This window comes from Protopterus annectens, chromosome 3.part1 (genome assembly GCF_019279795.1).
Source record: "Protopterus annectens isolate FY-2018-M chromosome 3.part1, PAN1.0, whole genome shotgun sequence".
NCBI lineage: Eukaryota > Metazoa > Chordata > Ceratodontiformes > Protopteridae > Protopterus > Protopterus annectens.
The window spans coordinates 386,018,755-386,041,102 of record NC_056732.1 but is presented as its reverse complement, the minus strand read 5'-3'; the positions used below and the strand labels follow the sequence as shown (position 1 = coordinate 386,041,102).

Genomic DNA, 22,348 nt, shown 5'->3' with positions numbered 1-22,348 from the left:
CTATGTCTGGAGTTCCCCATGACACTGTCAATTCCTGAAATACATGAGGATCCAATTTCCACTCGTGGGGATCCATAATTGTCTGCTCAACACATCTGCTAAGGAGTTCTGTGCTCGGCAGAAACCTTGCCTGAAGATTTAGCTGTAAACTGAGAGCAGTCTCCCACAAAATCATTGCTTGTCTGCATAGAGGATAAGAATGTGTCCCTGCTTGCTTGTTGATGTACCACATGACAGTTGTGTTGTCTGTTAGAACCAACACCTGCCCTGGAAGAAGTAAATCCTTGAAAGCTATTAATGCAAATTGGACTGCTAACATCTCCTTCAAGTTGATATGTAGATGTTGTAGTCTGGCAGGCCACGTGTCTTGTATCCACTTTCCATTTAGATGAGCTCCCCAAGCTTTGTCTGAGGCATCTGTCGTTAGAACCTGACTCGCCTCTGGCCGGGTCACAGAGAGTCCCTTGTTTAGGTGACATTCCTGAGCCCACCACAAAAATTCCTTTTGAATGCAAGGTATTATCTGAATGACAGTGTCCATATCTTGGCAGTGCTGTGTCCATACATTTTTGAGATACCATTGCAGCTTCCTCATATGCAATTTGGCATTGGGAAGCACCAGAATACAAGATGCCATGAACCCCAAGGCTTGAAGGACTGTCCTTGCAGTCAGCCTGGACTGATGAGACAATTGATGGAAGTAAAGGAAAAGATTCTTTTGTTTGTCCGGGGTCAAAAAGGCCATCTGGGATGCTGTATTCAGTCTCACACCCAGAAAGCACATGTCCTGAGAGGGTACTAGACTGGACTTTATTTCGTTCACAGAATACCCCAGGCATCTTAGCACTGCTATCACATATTGCAAATGATGAAGAAGTTTGTCCCTTCCTTGGGCCAGAATCAGGCAATCGTCCAAATAAGGATAGATCTGTATTCCTTTTAGCCTGAAGAAAGCTATCACTGGAGCCAGAACCTTCGTGAACACTCTGGGTGCAGTAGACAAGCCAAAGGGCAATGCAGAGAACTGATAATGAGAAGTCCCAGCTCGAAAACGCAGATACTTCCTGCAACTTAGCCTGATAGGAACATGAAGGTAAGCCTCCTTGAGAACCAGAGTCACCATCCAGTGATCTTTGCCCAGCAGAGGTAAAAGCTGTTGTAACGTCAACATTTTGAACTTGGGAATGTCCAGATAAGTGTTGAGGATAGATAAATCCAAAATTGGTCTCCACGTGTTCCCCTTCTTTGGTACTAGGAACAGGCGAGAATAAAATCCTAGGCCCACTTCTGGCAGAGGGACCGGCTGTATGGCCCCTATTTGAAGCAGCAGAGAAATTTGTTTGTGAGCCTCTATTCTTTGCTGAGGAGGAACGTCTGGCATGCCTTTGAAAGGAGGCAAGGTATGGAAATAAAACTTGTAACCTTGGTGTATGATATCCAATACCCATCTGTCCTGGGTAATTAAACTCCAATTTTCTTTGAAGAGTGCCAACCTTCCTCCCAAAGGTGCTGCCAGACAAGAAGGCTCTGGCAGCTGAAAAGGTAGGTCATTGGGCCTGTTTACGAAAGGACTGGCCCCTGCCCTCACCCGAAGACTGTGCAGGTGAACTCCCTGTTTTAGGTCTGAAAGAGCCCTGAGCTCTGCCCCTACCACGTCTAGATCTTCCCCTAGACTGTGAATCATAAGAAGCACCCCTTAGCAGGCCAATTCCTACTAAACTTCGGAGGCTGAATTTGCAAAAAATCTTTAACAGCCTGCATAGATTTAGCCTTGTCTTCCATTTTCTTTAAGACTGCCTCCACAGGTGAACCAAACAACACATCAGACTGTAAAGGAGCATCTAAAATCCTTGACTTAACATGGTCAGATAAATTCTGATCCCTCAGCCAGGCGTGCCTGCGAAGAACTGACCCAGTGGCAGCCACCCTAGACGAGGCCTGTACAGCATCAAAACCACATTGTAAAGAATGCTTACCCACCTGTTCAGAAACATGTACCAAATCTTGTAATTCTTTACACTCAATACCTTCCAGAGCATCTACCTTAGACTTCAATTGAGAAAGAAGATAGTTTTGATATTTCAACATGTGAAACTGGCAATTCAAAGCCCTCATAGCTAAGGTGGAAGAAGTATAGACTTTCTTTCCCCATCTATCCAAAGCTCTGGCCTCTTTATCTGGAGGAACCGGATTTTTTACCACAGAGGCCTTGACACCCTTAGGTCCCTGACTAACAGTTTCTGGGTCCGCCCTAGGATTCTTATAAAGATATTTATGAGCTTCAGGCACCCTGTAATACCTGTCCGGTTTAACAGGAGCAGGAGGCAAAGAATCAGGATTAAGTGAAGCCTCTGCAAACACATCTTCCACAACATCCAGAACAGGTGGTATAGCCAAAGGCCTATGCTGGGGTAAAAGCAAAATTCCCTAAGCCTTTTCCTGGAATCAGAGAAGTCCTGACCTTCCCACTTAAAATGCTCCCTCATGGAATGAAGCGTCTCTGAAAAAGAAAAATCCTCTGGAGGAGAAGCAGAAGGAGTAGAATCATCCACATCAGAATCAGAATAAGGAGAATACTCCTGCAAGTCTTCAGCCGAAGACTCTGAAACATCCGAAGCCTGCTCAAAACTCCCCAACTCTGGTTCCACCCTAGGCCTCTTATCAGGAGGGGGCAAAGAACCTCTAATCAAAGTAATTAAATCTTCTGCCATTTTAAGCATGTGCTTCTTGGGCACAGATCCTGATGAACTAGGAGTGACACCAACAGAAGCTAAACCTGGCCTGCCTCTGGGAGAAGCCTTGGAAACAGAAGGAGAAGGCCTAACCACCCTTGGAAGGGAGGGGAGTACAGTAACCTGAGAAGCCCCTTCAGCCTGACCTGCCTCCTGAGAGGCCACATCCTGCAATATCAAAGTTTCCCCCTGGGACTCCAGAGAAGCCTCCGGGCGAACCACCGGTTCCACCGACGCCTCTAAAGAACCGGCGTCGGACTCTTCCTGCCTGGGTTTAGCTGCTTTGTCTTTGCGCTTCTTCGAAGGCCGGAGCATCCGGCGGCATAGTATAATTGCACCGAAGACCAACCTGGCACAATCTAACCTTAATAGTGCGCTTATTGAACCTAGCACAAAAGCGATACCCAACAACGTCGTGCTCAGGCCCCAAACAAGGAATACACAAGGTATGATAATCTCTATGCGGTATCTGTTTCCCACAAGAAATACAGTTATTCACTTTTTCTGACATCCGGTAAACCACTGAGGCAAGAAAAACTAAAATATTCTAACGGGTACTTAGCCAACTTTGACTCGGTCTGAAACTCCGAATTCAAAATTTCAGAACATGAACGGCACTTGCAACGCTGCTTCTGCATCGGACCATGCGGCAAAAAAGACTGAGGATATGACGTCGGTCATGCGCATTTGTACCCTGACGTCCTGATGTCAGTCTTAAGCGCCTTGACCGACGTCAGCCTAATACTTTGATATTCGGGCCGACCGAGGACAGCGGACTACCCAAGTGTAAGGACTGCAGCAATGTGAGATGAAGAACATCATCCATGCGCTATTACAGCAACGCAAACTAAGCAAGATGAAAGTGCCCCAAGTCCCAGTCTGCAGATGCTAAACAGTTCTCCGATGCAGCAAAGCAACAGAGAACCAAACAATGTAATCAGTCAAATGTCAAGCATGCCTGCAACATTGTAGCAATGCAGCTATTAATGTATCAAATAATTAGTAACATAGGCGGCACAATGATCACAGGTTCAGGCTTCCCAAAGCAAATAATGAAAACACAGGCCCAAAAACCATTTCCATGGCAACTCAATCCCACAATGGCTCCAAGTCTAAAGTCCAGAAAATCTAAAACATACAATATCCACTTCCTAGAAAACAGATCTGTCACCTTAACAAGTAATTCAAACCTGTTAATTTCTGTGCTGTCAGAACCAGTCATGAATTCAAAAGATCCGGGCTACAATTCATGTACAGTATTGAGAAAAATAATTTATGTACATATTTCATTTTCGGATAAAGACAGACAAAGAAAAATGAAGAGGCTCATAGGTAGTTATTAGGCTTGCAGTCCAGTAACTATTGAGAAGCCTAGCCCAAATTCCCAGTTGTCCTCAAGCACTATATGTTTATGTGACTTGCTGAAGGGCAATCAAACCTCTACCACAGGAATTGCAGTACAGAGCCTTAACTTGCTGTACTTACTACCAGACAAACGTACGGCTACTAGTTATCAGGGAATCAAACTGTGGTCTCCTGCGTGACAAGTGGGGATACTCACCACTATACTAATGAGGAAGAATAAGTATACATACCCGTTGCATTGGGTGGGAATCAAACCCAGGTCAGCTGCTAAGAAGGCAGCTATGCTCACAACAATACCACCAATGCTACCAAGGTACAGATCTTTGTGTCCAGTGGGCTCAAAATAGGGCATAAATTCTGCATGATCACCATACTAAACTCAGAACAGGTCTACTAGTGACCCTTTCCGAATACAACCATAGACCAGTCCCCAACGTATACCTCAAAGAAATCTGTGGACAGTGCTAAAACAGCTGACTTTCCAAACCCAGAAATGATTTTTTTTTAATATTTCTATTTATTCATTAACCCAGCAAACCTATTGCCTCTTTTCAGGAGCAACCAGGAAGCACTGTCTGATTAAGTAACTTGTCCAGAATGATGGCATGTAAATGAAGGTGGACAGAATCAAGCTCTGGACTGCAGTACAAATATTATAAACTGCTCATAGCCCTAATCCTGTCTGTTAAACCGCCAGTTACTTTAAATTTGATTAGACAGTTTAGATTACTTGCACCATCTTTAATGGATCTGAAAAGTTTTAATATGGCACAGCTGGAGGAAAGAAAATTCCTGTGAGAGAGATGATACCAAAAAAAATAAAAAAAAAGAAAATTCTGAATTAAACAGCTATTAAACCCATAGCCAATAGGAGACACATGTATGGCACATGATGCTGCAAATGGGAGATATGCAGAGAGTACATGATGCTGCCTATACAAAGGATTAACAAAGGGTTAATTCATTTTGACTTAAAAAATCCATCCATTCAACTCCAAGTTCTATCACAGAAGATGTATTTCTGGAATAAACTGCTGATTCTTGCTTGCATGGTCCCCAGACAATCCAAATACACATCTTTAAAGCCAATCTGCCACATCTACAAAAGATCAACCACAGGGCTTGAAGAAGCATTTTCCATGACTCAAGGTCAATGAAACATAGTCTAAAACCCAAAAGGAGTCATATCTTTAATTACATCTATACAGTCAACAAAATGAAATGATTGGTTGCCAACTTGCTTACTGACAGAACCCACACTGTAAAAGTAGCTGACTCCAAATCCAGCTCCAGGCAAGTGACAAGTGGAGTACCTCAGGGTTCAGTCCTGGGACCACTCTTGTTTGGCATCTATTTCTCTGAAGTACAGGGCAATACTAAGGGACTCTGGTTAACAAAGTTCGCAGATGACTGCAAACTGGGAGCCATTATTGAATCTCCAAATGATGTGGATACTCTATAAAAGGGCCTTACAGCAACAGATGCTTGGTGCCAGAACCATGGGCTCAAGCTCAATGCCAAGAAATGTATAGTTATCCCCTTTGGAAAAAAACATGTACCCGTGAATTACCACATAGGTGGCAGTACACTAAACACTGAAAGTGTGATAAGAGACTTGGGGACACAGGTGGACAGTGGTCTCACCTTCGATAATCACATCGCCACAACAGTCAGGAATTCCTTCTATGTGGCTCACCTCATCACTAAGGGCTTTTCATCCAGGAAAAAAGGAGGTCATTGTCCCACTGTACTCATCCCTCATTAGACCCATTATAGAATACAATGCTCCATTTGGGGGTGGGACACCTGCAACAAATGGAAAGGCCACAGAAATACCTCACTAAAAGAATCACAGGCCTAAAGCAGATGCCCTATGCTGACCGCCTTAAAAAAACTCCAGCTATACTCTGTCGCATATCGTCTACTCAGAGCCATGTCAAACCCACAGCTGTTGGATATGCTACACTTAAAGAAATCTCAATCTCTCAGATCCACACACTCCAGGGATCTAAACCTTGTCATCACAATAAATAAAACATGCTGGAGGGATAGGTTACTGACCCAGAGACTCCCCAGACTCTGGAATAGACTGCTCATACATGTCAAGCAGAGCGCCTCTTTGGTCCTCTTCAAAAGGAACCTTGACGACTGGATGGGAGAAAGGAAATTCATCCCGGGGATCACATCAGTCGTCCTGTTAGACAGGGGTCCAGGAAGTAAATAGTGTGGGAAGAAATAGCCAGGGAATTGTTACAGCTATGCTTGTACAGGCCCTAGGGCCGATAGCCTAGTACCAACCTATGAATACATAAATGAACAAATGTAAAACTAATTTGGAATTATTCAGTTTTATAATTAAGTGAATAGTGCAACTGAAAAATTCAAAAAAGTTTCAGAGTATTTAACGCATGAAACAGCAAGAAGAGAAAACATATTTCAGTGGGAAAGAAGTTTCAATGTTATAGGTTTGAAAAAACAAAGTTATCACCAAGGTATGTATAAGTAACCACTTGCGCTATTAGCATGAAGAACATTATTACGAACAATATTTTCAGAACTAGAAAAAAATATTTTCGGGACTACTTTGTTTTTCAAAATAAACACGTGCTGGTACTTACAGATAGTATGCCTTGAAGATATGGTGCCTTGAAGATACGGTTATGATCCTACGCATACACTTGTGTAACATAAGGGCCAGCTGACATCTCCAGCAACTCCAGGTCACTGTGGGATAAATACAGAAAAATATGAGCAAATAAGCTAAATGATATAGTTTTACTTAATAGCATACTGCTACTCAATATGTCATTACACAACACACACAGTGTGTACACATTGCTTGTGTTATAAATTAATTTCATTCCGCTACAGTCAACTCACTGAAAAAATCAAGGCCAATTAATTTAATGCACTAGAAAAAACATATATTAAAAAAATCTTGCAAACAACAGGTATACTCTGCTTTCATTTTACCTTTTTGAAACATTTTTAGCACAACAAATCCAAGTAAATTAAAAAGAATACAGATTTTACCATTTAAGATACGTTTGCTGATAAACTGTTCAGTCAGTTGTGTAGGACTATAACTATATTTCTGACTGAACAACAATGGAGTAAATTAACATGGTTGATTTTTTGATTTACAGATGCAGGACTAACCACAGCACTAAAACCAAAAAAGTGTTGCAACAACATGTGTGAAGGTAAGCTGCAGTCTTATAGAATGAACCTAGAAGCCATTAAAATAATTCAGATGAAAAAATCTAGGTTAGAAAAAACACACTCGTATTCCCACAGGAAAAAAAATCTGCTGCACAAAGTAAGTAAATGCATAATTTTTATGCAAACTGAAGCACAGTAACTTTCAATACTGGTGTACTTGCATCTTAAAGCAAACTCAGGAAGACTGTTCCTATTACTGTCTTGAAAACAGTACTTGTTTATTTCCTACAGAGCAGACAAATTGCCATCTGAGATGGACACACTTTTAGGAGTATGTGGAAACTGACATTGGACATCTGCTATGCTAAGAATTCATATTTACTGCACTTCTTTGGTAACAATGTCATCAGACTGCTGAACTCTTGATAACCACTACACCCCATGATGCCCACTACACCCCATAATGCCCAACTGGGTCAGTAGAAATGGTCTCAAATTGTGCAAGAACCTGGTTACCAGTCTCACCTAATAGTGTAATATTCATCATGACTGTAACTTATAGGCCATCTAGGGAAGTAGCAATAAAATATCTCTTCTTTAACCATAGTGCAATACTCTAATGTTCACAGTGTAATACTCAAATGCCTCTTTCTGTGCAAGGATCAATGCAATGTCTTAACCAAGTACCTGTGCAATACTAAAGTCTCATGCATGTAAGTGTTCAGTTCGAAAAGTGTTAAAATGTGTTCTAATTATATGCAATATTAGTCTGTCTACCTGCATGTCTGTGATGTAATAGCAAGGCATTACATTTGTAAATGTCTGTGAAAATAGTCCATATGTTGTCTGCACATTGAGTCTGGAGACACGGAATTTCGTTCAGTTTTTGCACTTGTGTGATTTCTGAATGACAATAAAGTTTACTTTGACTTTGAACAAGACAGACAACTGCCTCTGCAAAGGCTGAAGTTTTGCTTGTGAACTGATTTTGTGGTTCAACATCCAATGACCCAATAAGGAATCTGTGAGGCGGTTCCTTGTCAGTATGACTTTAAAATCTTGTGCTAGTATTGTTACACAAAAGCATTACTGATTTTCCTGCTCATTCTTTAACATCTATTTGTGCTTTGTCTGATCTGGATCTGATTTTATCAAAACAATGAATAATACCTAGACTGTATCTAGGCTTCAAATAAAGCCATTCATCAGTTACATTTACAAATTCTTTTCAAACACCTGCGATTCTCCGCTCATAACTATTTGTATGCACAGTGCTCTATCTACATCATGTATCTTCAGCTCCAACTCTAAGATATACAGTTGTAAGCCAGCCCAGAGGGACAGAAGGATAAAGCCCTGACTATGACCCAGGTGACACATTAGATTAGTGACTCTCAGGTGCCTCGTGGATTTGGCAGGGAGGATGGAGTGTTCCTCTTCTGGAAGGAAGGGCATGTGCTGCCTTCTCTCCTAGTCGAGCACTGATACAGGCAGAAACTTACAATGAAAGATGCCAGGCTAGCGGATGAGAAACAAACCTCTCAGGGCTGAGAAAAAAACACCAACTGTGGATGATGATACTACTCCCAGCAACTGACTGTCACCCCTGGGCTAAGTATAACTATAATTTGTAAGTTCAGTACTCTGACCTAGAGGAGCAAATGAGACAACAGGAAGTAGTGATAAAGGAGACTGGATAGTCAAGTGTCCTGGCTAAAAACAATACTAAAAAACAATGTAAAAGTACTATCTGGATTATTGTGTATTTGCTCTTTTAATTTTGCGCTTTTTCTTTATTCTTTACTTATTGTGATGTCGGCATTGTATTAACTGAATGTGTACATAATAAGTTTAAACTATTTCTCACAAAAGGATACTTCTATGTCATTTCTGCTCTGAGCAACAAAAAAAATGTAGTAATTCAATAGAGTCACAGTAAAAAATTCATCTTATAATGATGGATTTGAAGAAGATGATGTAAAACAAAGAGAGCAATAAAAGGAATTTCATACTTGACAGTCAAAGAAACTACATCTATTTTCTTGCTTCTGTCAATATGAATAAGGCCCATGGCTAGGATATGATGAATAATAATTAAAATAATTAAAGAGCTCTTATGACCTTCAGATACTGCTACTTAATATATCATTTAATAGAACTAAGGTGCCAAATGACTAGAAGAAAAAATTATCATGACAGTACACAACAAAAAAGGGGCCCCTGAATTACATAAAATTACAGACCAGTAAGCTTATTTTACAACACTGGTGAAGTTGTGGAGATGGTCTTGAAGAAACCATAAGGCAAGCTTTATAATTTAGATTATTTTATTACTTTCCAACATTTTTACATGAAAGAATGAGCCACTGATACATGCAAATTAATTTTTAATATTGTGGTTCTTGCCCTAAACAATAATTTATGTAATCCGTGTGGATTTTGCAAATGCATTTGATTAAGTTGATAACAAGCTGTTAATAAACTACCTAGACTTTGATAGTCTGAACAATTTGTTGCCTGGGTCATTTAGTGCTTAGTAAGTAAATGAGAAAACTGTATGGAATATAATAGGCAAAAATAAGATTAACCACAGTATTCCACAAAGGTCCATCCACACTTTGCCTCCATTTATTCAACATCTATGTGCTGGGCTATTTAAATGATACATCCAGTTTCTTTGCCAATATCAAACTTGGTCACAAAATTAGTAACAAAGTTATGGAACATCTTCGGAGGGCACTTGACAATTTATACTCTTACATCTAAGTGAACAGTCTTAGTTTGATTAGTAATAAACAGAAAAACATACTTTGAGAAAAATAAAATCAACATAGCCCACTGAGTCCAAGGGCATTAACTTCATTAAGTAATAGTACACCACTACCTTTATTTTAAACCACAAGTCAAGAGGAATTCAAGTTAAAGCAAGGGAATGTAAACTCAGTTTTACTGGAGTTATTTACTAGTTTATTTACTTTTAAACTAGAATATAACTGTACCTTTCAGTCTCCATAAATAAAGCCTTATGGTAAGAGATAATACATTTGGGTCTACTTTTATTAAAATATACAAGGCTTACAGGCAAAACAATTAGTGTATACAAATCTGTTTCTACCAATACTATTTCTGAATTATAACGTCTACCAGAGCCTTTAATCGGGTGTAGCACTCAAATTATGATGAAGCTTGTGCAAAAATAATCAAACCAAGAATTAATTCAATGGTGGACTGAGAAAATGGAATCAATTGTCAGAAGAGAACAGCAACTGTATCATTATGAATCTTTTAAAAATCATTTAATGTTTTTGTACAGATATGTTTTACCTTAGGACACAGAGTTTACAGACTTGTATTCCTTATCTGTTTTTGCAATAATTTTTTGTTTATTACCGTTCCATACTCGTTCAGATCTTCATACATACAGTGGATATAAAAAGTGTACACACCCCTGTTAAGATGCCAGGTTTTTTGTGAAAAAAAAAATTTCAACAAATAATAAATAATAAACTTTTCCTATTTTATGTGGCCTATAACCTGTACAATTCAACTCAAAAAACAAAAAAAAATAAAAAATAAAAGAAAAATTATAAAAATAAAAATGTAGTTACAACCTTAGGTTCTAATATATAACACCCTTTTGCTTTGCTTTAAACTTTTGATACAGTTTTCTTGAATCTTGCTTTCACCACACATTAAAGAGACACTGATTATCACACCCAATCAATTAATTCAAAAAAAATAGTAAGAAGTACCACAAGTTTTCCTGTCCTATTTACTTACTACTCAAGGTTCAAAACGTAAAGCACAACGCATCAAAGGGATCTCAAAGTTAAAGGTTTCAATTAGGAGAGAGGTTACAAAAAAGAGGAGACAAAACTGGATATACCATTGAACACAGTGAAGACAGTCATCCTTAAAGGTGGAGAAAATATGGAGAAGTGAGTGACACGTTGCAAAGAACTGGATGTCCCACTCCAAAATGAGAAAATTCAAAGATGGGTGCCAATCTGGGAGGCTGCCGAGACTGCCAAAGGACTTACAAGCTGGAACTGGGGCTTTGCAAGTATGTACTACATAGACTGGACAACAATCTCCTGTGTTCTGTTTCTCCCCAAAACCTTCCAGGTAGGTGCTAGAGAGACACAGAAATTACACAGAACACCAAGAGACAAAACAAAAACCCCAAGCAAGCAACAATTCAACAAAGAATGCATGCACCAGGAAATGTGGTGTTTTGGAATGGCCCAGCCACTCCACCCACAAATCCAAAGGAAATCTTTGGGATGAAAAAAAAAGGACTTGTGCTGAGAGAAAGCTCCCCAGGGGAGCATGGTAGTGGACCCGAAGTTTTCAGAGTGGCCAAATGGCTTGAGCAATTAAAGGTTTCATTTTTTATATCACAAAAGCTTGGCATTTTAACAGGGGTGTGTACAGTTTTTATATCCATTGTACCTTGTTTCACTGAATAACAAGGTAACTCATGCTTGCTAAACTAAGAACCACTGAAAACTGCACAGAAGATGGCATCTGTCCAGTGTAAGTATATAAACTTTTTGGACTGACATTCCTTATTACGGCTTGTGTTTCTGAATGTCCCCTTGTGTTTCTGAATGTCCCCATTGACAAAGAAGATGCATTCTCTATCACAAATCTCAGATACCTTGCAACAAACTGTCCTTCTGTAGAACTTCCAGGTCATGTGGATGGTGGTCAAGTTTAGGGCTGGAACAGATTTTGTTGGGAAACGTACACAGAGCCCTTCTAAGCAAGAAAAGTCAACAGACATACTATATTTTCTCTTAATATAAACCCCCGTCACATGCCACAGGCTACTCATTTTGTGGTTCACTGCTCTTACTACTGGTTCCAAAAAAGAACAGATGTATTTTATTTTGCTATTCCCATGGAAGTGCAGCTTCTTGCAGAGACAAAATTCTACACATATACTCTTCTGAACTTTAGCCTATATTGTAGGTCTTTGTGCTAATGTGTTTAGTTGCACTTACAGATTGAAAGCAAGTCTACCTTTGTACAGAAATGATTCATCTATGCTGATGTCATCCTTATATGTTTATTGTAGAATGGTCATAAATGTCCTCCAACATTTATTTATTTTTTTAAGAATCAAGAATGGCTACATAGAAATTTAATTGTTGCCAAAACAATGAAATTTCAGTACTTGCAGAAAGTGATCTTTAATCACGAAACAGTGAAAGATGGGTGCTGACATCAGAGGGTTTAAGAGTATGGAGGCCAGGAGCATGTATAATTCTGAAGGACACAGTAGCTTCTGAGATAAATGGAATATTATACAACTCCCCCCCATTAATATTCAAAAACGTGCATGCTGATTGGTCAGCGTGCACGTTGTAAATCAGAGTTATAGTAATGGAAAAAGGTCCGGTTGCCCGGACTTTTTCCATTACTATAACTCTTTTCACTGTTCACTCGCTATGTTAAATGGGTTTAACATAGCGAGACAGCTTTAAAAAAAAGCAACGGAGATTCTCCGTTGCTTTTTTAAAGCTGTCTCGCTATGTTAAACCCATTTAACATAGCGAAACAGTTTGTAAAAAGCAACAGAGATCTTGCTTTCTCCGTTGCTTTTTTCCAAAACTGTCTTGCTATGTTAAATGGGTTTAACATACCGTGACAGCTTTAAAAAAAGCAACAGAGATTCTCCGTTGCTTTTTTTAAAGCTGTCTCGCTGCGCTAAACCCATTTAACATAGCGAAAACAGTTTGTAAAAAGCAACGGAGATCTTGCTTTCTTTGTTGCTTTTGCCCACAGTTCTAATGTACTGCGTAGGCATACGCATGCGCAGTACATCAAAACTGCCGGAGAATACCAGACAGCTGCGGAAGGGCAGCAAGGAGGCATTATACAATGCCATTATTTAAGAAAAGTAATTTTTTTTTTCTTAAATAATGTCGTGGGTTATTGCTATAATATGTACTCAGCGCTCACACGTCTACTGCCCTTTGCACAGATTACTAGTAGTACATCTACTCCATCATCCAATTAATTCTCATCAAAATATACTGATACACTCCTGATGTGATACAGAATCTGACAATTCAATGCTAATGCCAGGGTAGCCAAGTGTACTCAAAGGGCACTGCCTTATTCATAGCCTCATACCATCTGATCTGGTGTGGCTTCAGGTTTGGCAGATGATTAGTTGTTAAAGACCAACTTGCAGTAATTTCAGTTGGTAGAAAAAGTGACAAGTCTACAGTACCTTGTGCTAGAATGAAACGCAGCAGGAATTTCTAACATTCCTATAACTATATCTTTCATGCACTTTTCAAAAAGGGCATTATCAGTATTAGGTGACAGAAGTACTGAGTCACTAACTGTATTATTACAAGGGAAACAATCTTCAAATATGACCTCCAGAGCACTGGTAGCTGTAAATGTATTCAACCTTTTTTTTTTACACTTTTCACACAACAGCTACAATAATGATAATAATAAATAATTCAAGGACAAAAAAACTGCATTGTCCCAATGACACAAACATCAGTTTACATTTCTCAATGCTTTCCTTATCAGTGGTTTGCAACTGTAATCCAAGTAACAAGTAGCATTATGATGCACATTAGTGTTCAACTCTACTAATAAACCCAACAATTACAAATAGCCCCCCCCCCCACACACACACACACACACACACAGACAAAAGTCACAATATAAATATTGTATATGTTCCTATTAACTGTGTGGAATATCCTAATTCAATAGGAACTCTTTTCTCCACTCACAAATATGTATATATTCTCCCACTGAGAAACAGCAATACCCAATAAATTACAATCTACCATAATGTTCGCAGACAGTGCTTAATACTATTAGAATCTTGCAGATTTCTGGGATTATTTTTTTGTTTATTTTTTTGAAGAAAGTACCACATTTTGCAGTGCTCTTAGAATATACCCAGTAGTGTCAGAACCTGGTTAGAAAAGCCACCAGATAGGTTGTCTGGTCCCATGAAACTCCATTTTATAATGTTATATGTGACAAAACTGATCACATCTGTTTTTATATAATGAGCACTCTCACTTGTCTTCATAGCATCCTGACATATTTCTACTTACCATGAAGTTTACACACACATTTTCTGCATTAAATTGATAATGTTCAGTGGCTGGGTGACTATCTCGTTGTTTTGATAAACGTATTACATTCACAATTTTCTCTTTTACTTTTCTGATGCAGTTAAAGAATGCATTGTTGCTCTCAGCTTTTGAGACCAAGCCCAATTCATAGTTACACCAGGAAGATTTGACAAGAAAATTAAGTAGCTTCTGCACTTTTATTTAATCTAAACTTTGATTTTATAACTTAGGAATTTTTTGAAACTTTAGTAGTACTGTACCCCTTTTTTCTGCTGTTATTAATTTTGTAGTTCCAAAGGATTTTTTTAATTGTTTTGTTTAGTTTACCTGTATGTTTATATCTTACAAGTCTCTGTCCTGGAATGCAGAAGTTAAGAACAAATAACTTCCAAGCAGTATCCTGAGGGTCACAGAGGACAGTCTTCAACTGTGTTACCAAAAGTGCACTATTTACAGCATTAAACATTCTACTGTTAAAGTCAAAGGAAAACTTTTTGTGTCAGAATTTGAGTTTGCACTGGAAGATGATGTTAATCAAGATCAATGTTAACTATATACTTCTGGGTGGAAAGCAGAAGTATGTCTACAGGGAGTGCAAATTATGCAGGTACTAAGGCCTTTGATATTAATTGTAAAAAGCCACAAAAAACAGAACAATTAAACAAGGAAGTAAAGCACAGAATGGCAGACACCAAAGCATAATGAAAACCACAACTGTTTATTTACAATTAAAGTATCCAATTAATATAAAAAAAATTATACCAGTAAATATAAAAACATACATTAACATTACTAACAGCATTTAGAACCCAAAGTATGGGATAAAGTGCCTTATGCAGTGACCATCAGTTACTTATAAAAATACATACATAAAACCCCAAGGTATATAACTAATTCTTTCTTAAAAGACAAGCTATATTACAACTATCATTTAAACCCAGGGGCTTAAAAGCATAAAGAAAAAGTCGCCAATATAATTCCCGTATTTCAAGCTGAATTGGCCATGCCCCCCCCCCCCCCCCCATTTACTGACCTGAACCTGTTCTACAATGACAAATCTAAAGTCACGATCTGGGTTCAATAACACATTATCCAGATGACAAGGGTTTGGACTATATATAAAGAGTCATCTGATATGATCTTTTTTTAGGTTATTTACTTTCCTGGGGTAGAGGTATTTTATCCTCCCTGTTTTGCTGCTCATATTAACTGTGTTTATTAAGAAATTTAGACATACCCCATTAGGTGCTGTTGGGTGTACAAATAATTGGTTTTAGTTATACCTTGGGGTTTTATGTATGTATTTTTATAAGTAACTGATGGTCACTGCATAAGGCACTTTAGCCCATGTTTTGGGTTCTAAATGCGGTTAGCAATTTTAATGTATATTTTTACATTTACTAGTACAATTTTTATATTACTTAGTATATATATTTATTTATGTTAATATAAAAGATGTTTACCATGCATGTTTCGAGGATGGCTCCTTTAAGACCAGTAATAGTACCACACTTGATTGTATCTGAGGGTATTTATTATTCAAGTTAATTAATTTGATTATCTGATGAAGTCCTGGGGGTAACTGGGGATGAAAGTGCTCTTGTTTTTATTTCTGTGTGGATACTTGAATTGTGAACAAACTGTCTTGGTTTTCATTGCTACCAGCTTCCTGCTTTAGTGCCTGCCATTCTGTGTTTTATTAACTGTAAAAATTTTAACTCTATAAAATGTTGTTATATAAAATAAAATCACTAAACACTTATAAAACAGTCTAGCCAACAGCAATCTAAACAGCACACAGAAAAAAAATTCAACCACTTATAAAGCCAGTATTCCAATGCTTCCAAGCCCGCCCAATGAGGAATGTTGGTGTATCATGCGGAGATGTCTAGTGTACACAGTAGTCAATTTGGTCCCAGCTGCATCTCAGAGATCACTTGTAGAAATTTTGTGGTATCCTGTATTCGGGACCTAACCCATTTCAATAATGTCAGGATGGTTATGGTGAAGCCAGGCATGGAGGTTGGGGATTTTATTTTTTTGTGCATTGAAAGTGGCAAGATGTATAGATTTAGGGATGTTAGTGTGTGTTTGTGTGTGGGGGGAGTTGGGGGTAGAAGCTGTGGGTGTGGGTCCTGAGTTAGGGTGAATATCACCAGACAATGACAGAGTGATTTTATGGTGGATAAAGTTAAGGTGGTTTTAGTGTGATAGAGGAGAATGAGTGTAGGAATGGGGACGAGTTGGTGGAGTGTGGTTGTGGGGGAGTGTGGTGAGTAGGAAGGATTGGCAGTATTATATATTTGAAAAGTAGGGTTGGGTTGAATGGGTAGAGTTTGGGTGTTATGGAGGTGAAGGGTGATGTCCAGGCAGGCTGTATGGTGGATGTGGAGTATGTAGGGAATGTATGGTTTGGTTGCGGTATATGAGTGAGATAAGCAAGACAGTTCAGTGAGGTAAGAATGGTTATTAGGAGTAGGTGAGTGTATGGGGGAGTGGACATAGTGTAGATGGTGTGTGGATAGTATGATGTGTGGATAGTATGAAAGAACGTTGTGTGTAGAGGGAGTGGTCAGGTGTGTTTGGTGGATAGGGGAAATTGGTGGGGTTGTGGTTGAGATAAATATACAGGTAGTGGGGGCAGGTAGGAATTGGGGGCAGGGTATGGGAGTGGAGTGAGCCAGCAGGGTGAACGGAGTGGGTTACAGCCCAAGCAGAGGTGAGCGAGAATCAATTAGTGAAAGTTGAGAGGGTGTAATGGCTGGCCAAAGGTATGTGGGAGCTGTTGTGGTAAGAGTTAATGTTTTAGCTGACAAAGTAATTAGAGTTGGTAGTGATACCAAACCAGACACGCGGTGGTGGTGCTGCGGTAGCGTTGTCGCCTCACAGTAAGACGCTGTCCGGTTCAGTTCTCAGCTAGAGCATCTTCTGCGTGGAGACGTGCGTGAATGGGTGTACCTTTGTTGAAGGTTGTGCGTCAGGCCTGGCAAGCCGGTATGTAAAAATCAACTGCCAATTATTAGCGGACCGGAGTTCTGCTGTGGCGACCCCTAACCGGGAAAAGCCGAAAGACACAAACAAAGTGATACAAAACCAGTTAGTTAGAAGTGTGGAAACCTGAAGGATGGTACTAGACTTAACAGATACAGATGGGAACTGCATTATAGGTGAAAAAGTACCTGGCTATATAGTTTGGTTCCAGTGACTGCGATCTAACAAATTGCCATCTTATCCTTGGTTAGTTATAGTTCTCCACCCCAAATGAAAGATCTATGCTGCACTCCATTTTATACAGAAGACCATTCTGACCCAAAGGTAGAGCCTGAACTACTGGACCAAAAAGTTGACGATATCCTAGTACCTCTGAGAAATATGCCTGTTTGTCCTGAAAAGTATATAAACTCACATTCTAATGGCTGCAACAAAAACCATACAAGTGCATTCTTGTGTTCTGTCACTGTACATGATTAATATTATAACCCTCTGTAGCAAAGGGATTCCAATAAATTTAGCTATTGGATGAAAACATGAAGCACAAAAGATAAATATTATCAAATTTTTTTTTCATCTTTAATTTTATTAGAAAACATTTTACAAATCCTAGATAAATGCTTAGAGTACTATAGTCTCCTACAGGAGGCAACACACTGAAATGTACCTGGAAAATTCAAGAATGCATAGGATGGAGATTAGTAGCAGGTCTAATCAGAGATTAGAATAATTTAAAGGTGTTGGCAAAGTGCAACATTATCAGGTTTTGCAACATAAAAAGGATATGGGTAGACCCCTTCTATCATTATGGAATACTTTTCTATCTATACAAATAGACAAATGGCGAAGTTATGTGGAGAAACGAAACATTTGCGTACATAAATATATACATATCCTTTACCAGCAGCTGTATCATGATTATTGTACAAGCAAACGTGCAGCAGGTCAAATACTCCTAAAGTAATAAATATATAAAGGCCCATTTTTCTGGATCAAGACAAGACTTCAGGATTCAGTCCATCCATGTGCCTTACAGGACATACTGTACTTGCACAACAAATACCAAGTTGCTGCAGTTTACGGCAACTAACAGTTTTGAAGTGCTTTATGTCAGAGGAAAGTTCCTTTTTAACTTGCTACAGAAGGTACTGTACATGATACTTTACAGGTTTCACCTTGTAGTAATTAGGATGAGTAATGGAAAAGATATAGTCGCTAAAATTATGCAACAAAGCTTTCAACTGAAGCTTGGCCTGTACAAACAAATACAACAAAAATATCTGTATACATGAGAAAGAAATTTAACATGTACAAAATACTGCTTCAGGGAACAAACTCTCCTGGGATTCCGGATATTGGCAAAGGCTCTTGCCAGCCCCATAGTGCCTTTTTTAGGCAAGGCTCAAATTCTAAACCTACCACCCTAGAACACAAAAAAGGAAAAAAACTAAGGGTAATGCTGCTCAATGCCAGAAGTCTAAATCTCAAAATGCACGCACTCGAGGCCCTTCTCAGTATGGAGAACATCGATGTCTGTGCTGTGACAGAAACCTGGTTCAAGGCTCCTGAGAGCACCCCAGCGCTATCAGGTTTTACCTCATATCATGCGTTCCGGCCCCAAAATCAGGAAAATACCAAGAAAGGAGGGGTATCCATATTCATCAAGGACACCCACACCTCAAGACTGGTGGCAACGCATGATGCATCGGAGACCATCCAGGTGCAATTAACCGTAGGCAAGACTGCTCTGCAAATTGTAGCATGTTACAGGCCACCCTCACAAACTCAGGAACCTCACATGGCCTTCCTGAAAACACTAGAGGGATAAATGTATCACCAAACACCATCATACTAGGTGACTTCAATTACCCAAATATAGACTGGGAACACTACTCAAGCCCAAACACCCTAGCCCAAAAGTTCCTGGAATTCATAAACTCAAATGCCATGGAACAACTAGTCACTATCCCACAAGAGGAGATAACATACTTGATCTCATCATCACAAACATGGGAGCACAATGTTCAACACCAGAAGTATACCCCTCACTGGTGAGATCAGATCACAAACTAATCTCGCTGGAGGTCCTCATCCCACCCCACCTGAAATAAAAAGACCACAGTAAAAACTTCTCAAAAGCCGACTTCACACTTCTAAAGACTAGTGTGGTCTCCTTTAAGGCCCCGAGCAGTGGAAAACAGTACTCAAGCCGCTGAATCACTTACAAATGCCTTCTACCAGCACCTGCAGGACTGCATGGATAAGGCAATCCCAAGCAAAACAAAGACTCTTTGTACCAAAGGCAAGCGTCCAGTCTGGTGGACCCCAGCCATAAACAAACTCTACAACAAAAGGAGGAAGCTACTACAAGATAGAGCAAAATCCTTAAAAGGTAAGACACCCTTGATCACTATAAGTAAAAACTAAGAGCTCTCATAAAATCATCCAAAGCAAATTTGAGAGAAAAATAGCTAAAGACTCAAAAGACAATCATAAGGCCTTCTTTAGCTATGTTAGAAACCTAGGAGGAAACTCCCAGATATGCTCAGAACTAGTTCAAATGATGTGAAGATTACTGATCCTACAGACATTGCCAACATACTGGCTGACAGGTTCAGTGCAAACTTCTCCCCTCCCCCAAAAGGAGATATCTATACCAAGCGATTGCAGCCCCCAAACATCTCCAGCCCAAGTGAGAACTGCTCTCCAAAGTAAAAACACAGCATCCATGGGACCTGATGGTGTCCCCGGCTGTGTGCTCCACGAACTCAATGAGGAATTAAACCCACAGCTAGGACAGCTGTTTAATCAAAGTCTTACCTCTGGATACGCATTACCCAGGAGTGGCGCACTGCAACTGTGGTCCCACTTCACAAAGGCGGTGCCTCCACCGACCCTGGAAATTACCGGCCCATTAGCTTGACAAGCCTTATCTGCAAAGCCATGGAGAGGATCATAATGGACCTCATAAATAAAGACATAGGGAATTTGCAGACTTTGGATCCAACCCAGTTTGGCTTTGTCAAAGGCAGATCATGCCTTTTAAACTTGGTTGACTTTTGAAACAGTCACCAAAGCCATTGATGAGGAAAGGCAGTCCATACAGCCTACCTCGATCTGGCTAAGGCCTTCGATACAATACCCCACTCGGGTATCATTGAAAAACTCATCAGCTTAAATGTTAACCCATACATCACAAGATGGGTTGCAAACTGGCTGAGTGACAGAACCCACAGGGTCAGAGTTGCTGGCGCCATGTCAGACTCAAAGCCTGTCACAAGTGGTGTCCCACAGGGCTCAGTCCTGGGCCCACTCTTGTTTGGCATCTACTTTTCCAGTACAAGCAAACACAGGAGGGTTATGGCTGACAAAGTTTGCAGATGACTGCAAACTGGGCCATAGTAGAAAACACATCTGACACAGATATCCTTCAGAAGGGTCTCACAGAACGGATAACTGGTGCCAGAGCCACGCCTAAAGTTAAATGCCAAAAAATGCATAGTCATACCCTTCGGGAAAAACAAGGTTACCCCTAGCTACCAAATAGGTGGCAATCCACTGAGCACAGAAGAAGTTATCAGGGACCTGGGGACCCAGGTTGATAGTAGTCTGTCATTCGACACCCATGTAGCTAAAGTAGTTAGGAAGACCTTCTACATTGCCCACCTTATCATGAAGGGATTCTCATCTAGATCAAGGGAGGTTATAGTCTCCCTTTACTCAACACTCATCAGACCAATGATTGAGTACAATGCCCCATTCGGAATGTATCTGACCCGACACTTGCAGCAGCTGGAGAGGCCACAAAAGTTCCTCACCAAAAGGATAAAGGGTCTCAAAATCTATCCTATGCTGCCCGACTGAAAGAACTCCAGCTCTATTCAGTAAACACGCTTGCTCAGAGGTGACCTTTGCCTAACATACAAGGCCATGTCAAACCCAGATTTGATGAATATGCTTCACCTCAAAAGATCTAGATCCATCAGAGCCACAAGGGCGGGAGACTTAAACCTCGACACAGCTATTAATAGGACGTGCTGGAGGGATAGATTCATCACCCAAAGACTCCCTATGCTGTGGAACAAAATCCCAGTACATGTGAGGCAGAGCACCTCGCTGGCCTTGTTCAAGAGAAATCTTGACCAATGGATGGGAGATCGCAAATATACCCCAGGGATTACCTCAGTGTCACTGCTCGACAGAGGCACAGCAAAATAATGGGTATAGTTCCCCATACTAAAGGGGTGGCGTAAGCCACAAAACGATGGGCTAGGCTTGTAAATGCCCTCGGGCAGATAGCCTAGTATGAACCTATGAACCTATGAACCTATGAACCTACCAACAACTTTTTTAAGTGCCATAAAATAAAAAGTGTACCATGGCTTTAAAACACAAATTACAGAATATATTTTTCCAGAGGTCCTATAGTACAGTCAATATTTCCTTTCTTAAAAATATATATGAAGTACAGTTTTAGTTCTCAAGTTACAGTAATTCATTTATTTCAATACAGTGTTTGACCTTCTCCAGTCCAAAAATATTTAGTATATAACTGTACCTGATTACCTGAATGCTTTAAAATTTAAAACAAATTCCAGCTAAAACTTGAATGTTTTGTTATGGTATAACCATTAATAATAGATGTTTAGAATTTACCCCTTCCTGGTTCATGTATTTGGTTCCAGGGATGAAATCTAGCCAATCAGGACCAAAAAGGAAATGCATAAACATTGCACGTAATTGTGTACCATGGCAGAGCTGTGCTTCACTGGTACACCCTACTTACTCTGCATGATTCAAAAATACTATGGTTCAACAGGAGTGGAGTATCACTGCCACAAATCCTGCACAAACACCAATGTGTTGTAACAATGGACTATTTATGTAGAAACAGACACGTGAAACAGTGAGAAACATACTAAGATTCCAACCCATGCTATACATTATAGTCCATTAATAGAAGTGCCACCTATGTACGTG

At 39.8% G+C, this 22,348-nt stretch overlaps 1 protein-coding gene across 4 annotated transcripts in view; it reads right to left on the bottom strand.

The window, feature by feature from the left end:
- OSBPL3 (oxysterol binding protein like 3) overlaps window positions 1–22,348 on the bottom strand; it is a 2,414,360-nt gene that overhangs the window by 2,041,232 nt on the left and 350,780 nt on the right. For all 4 annotated transcript variants that reach the window (XM_044066857.1, XM_044066855.1, XM_044066859.1 and 1 more), the window contains exon 2: window positions 6,716–6,821. The gene's annotated coding sequence lies outside the window, so the exon portion shown is untranslated. The remainder of the gene's footprint in view (window positions 1–6,715; window positions 6,822–22,348) is intronic.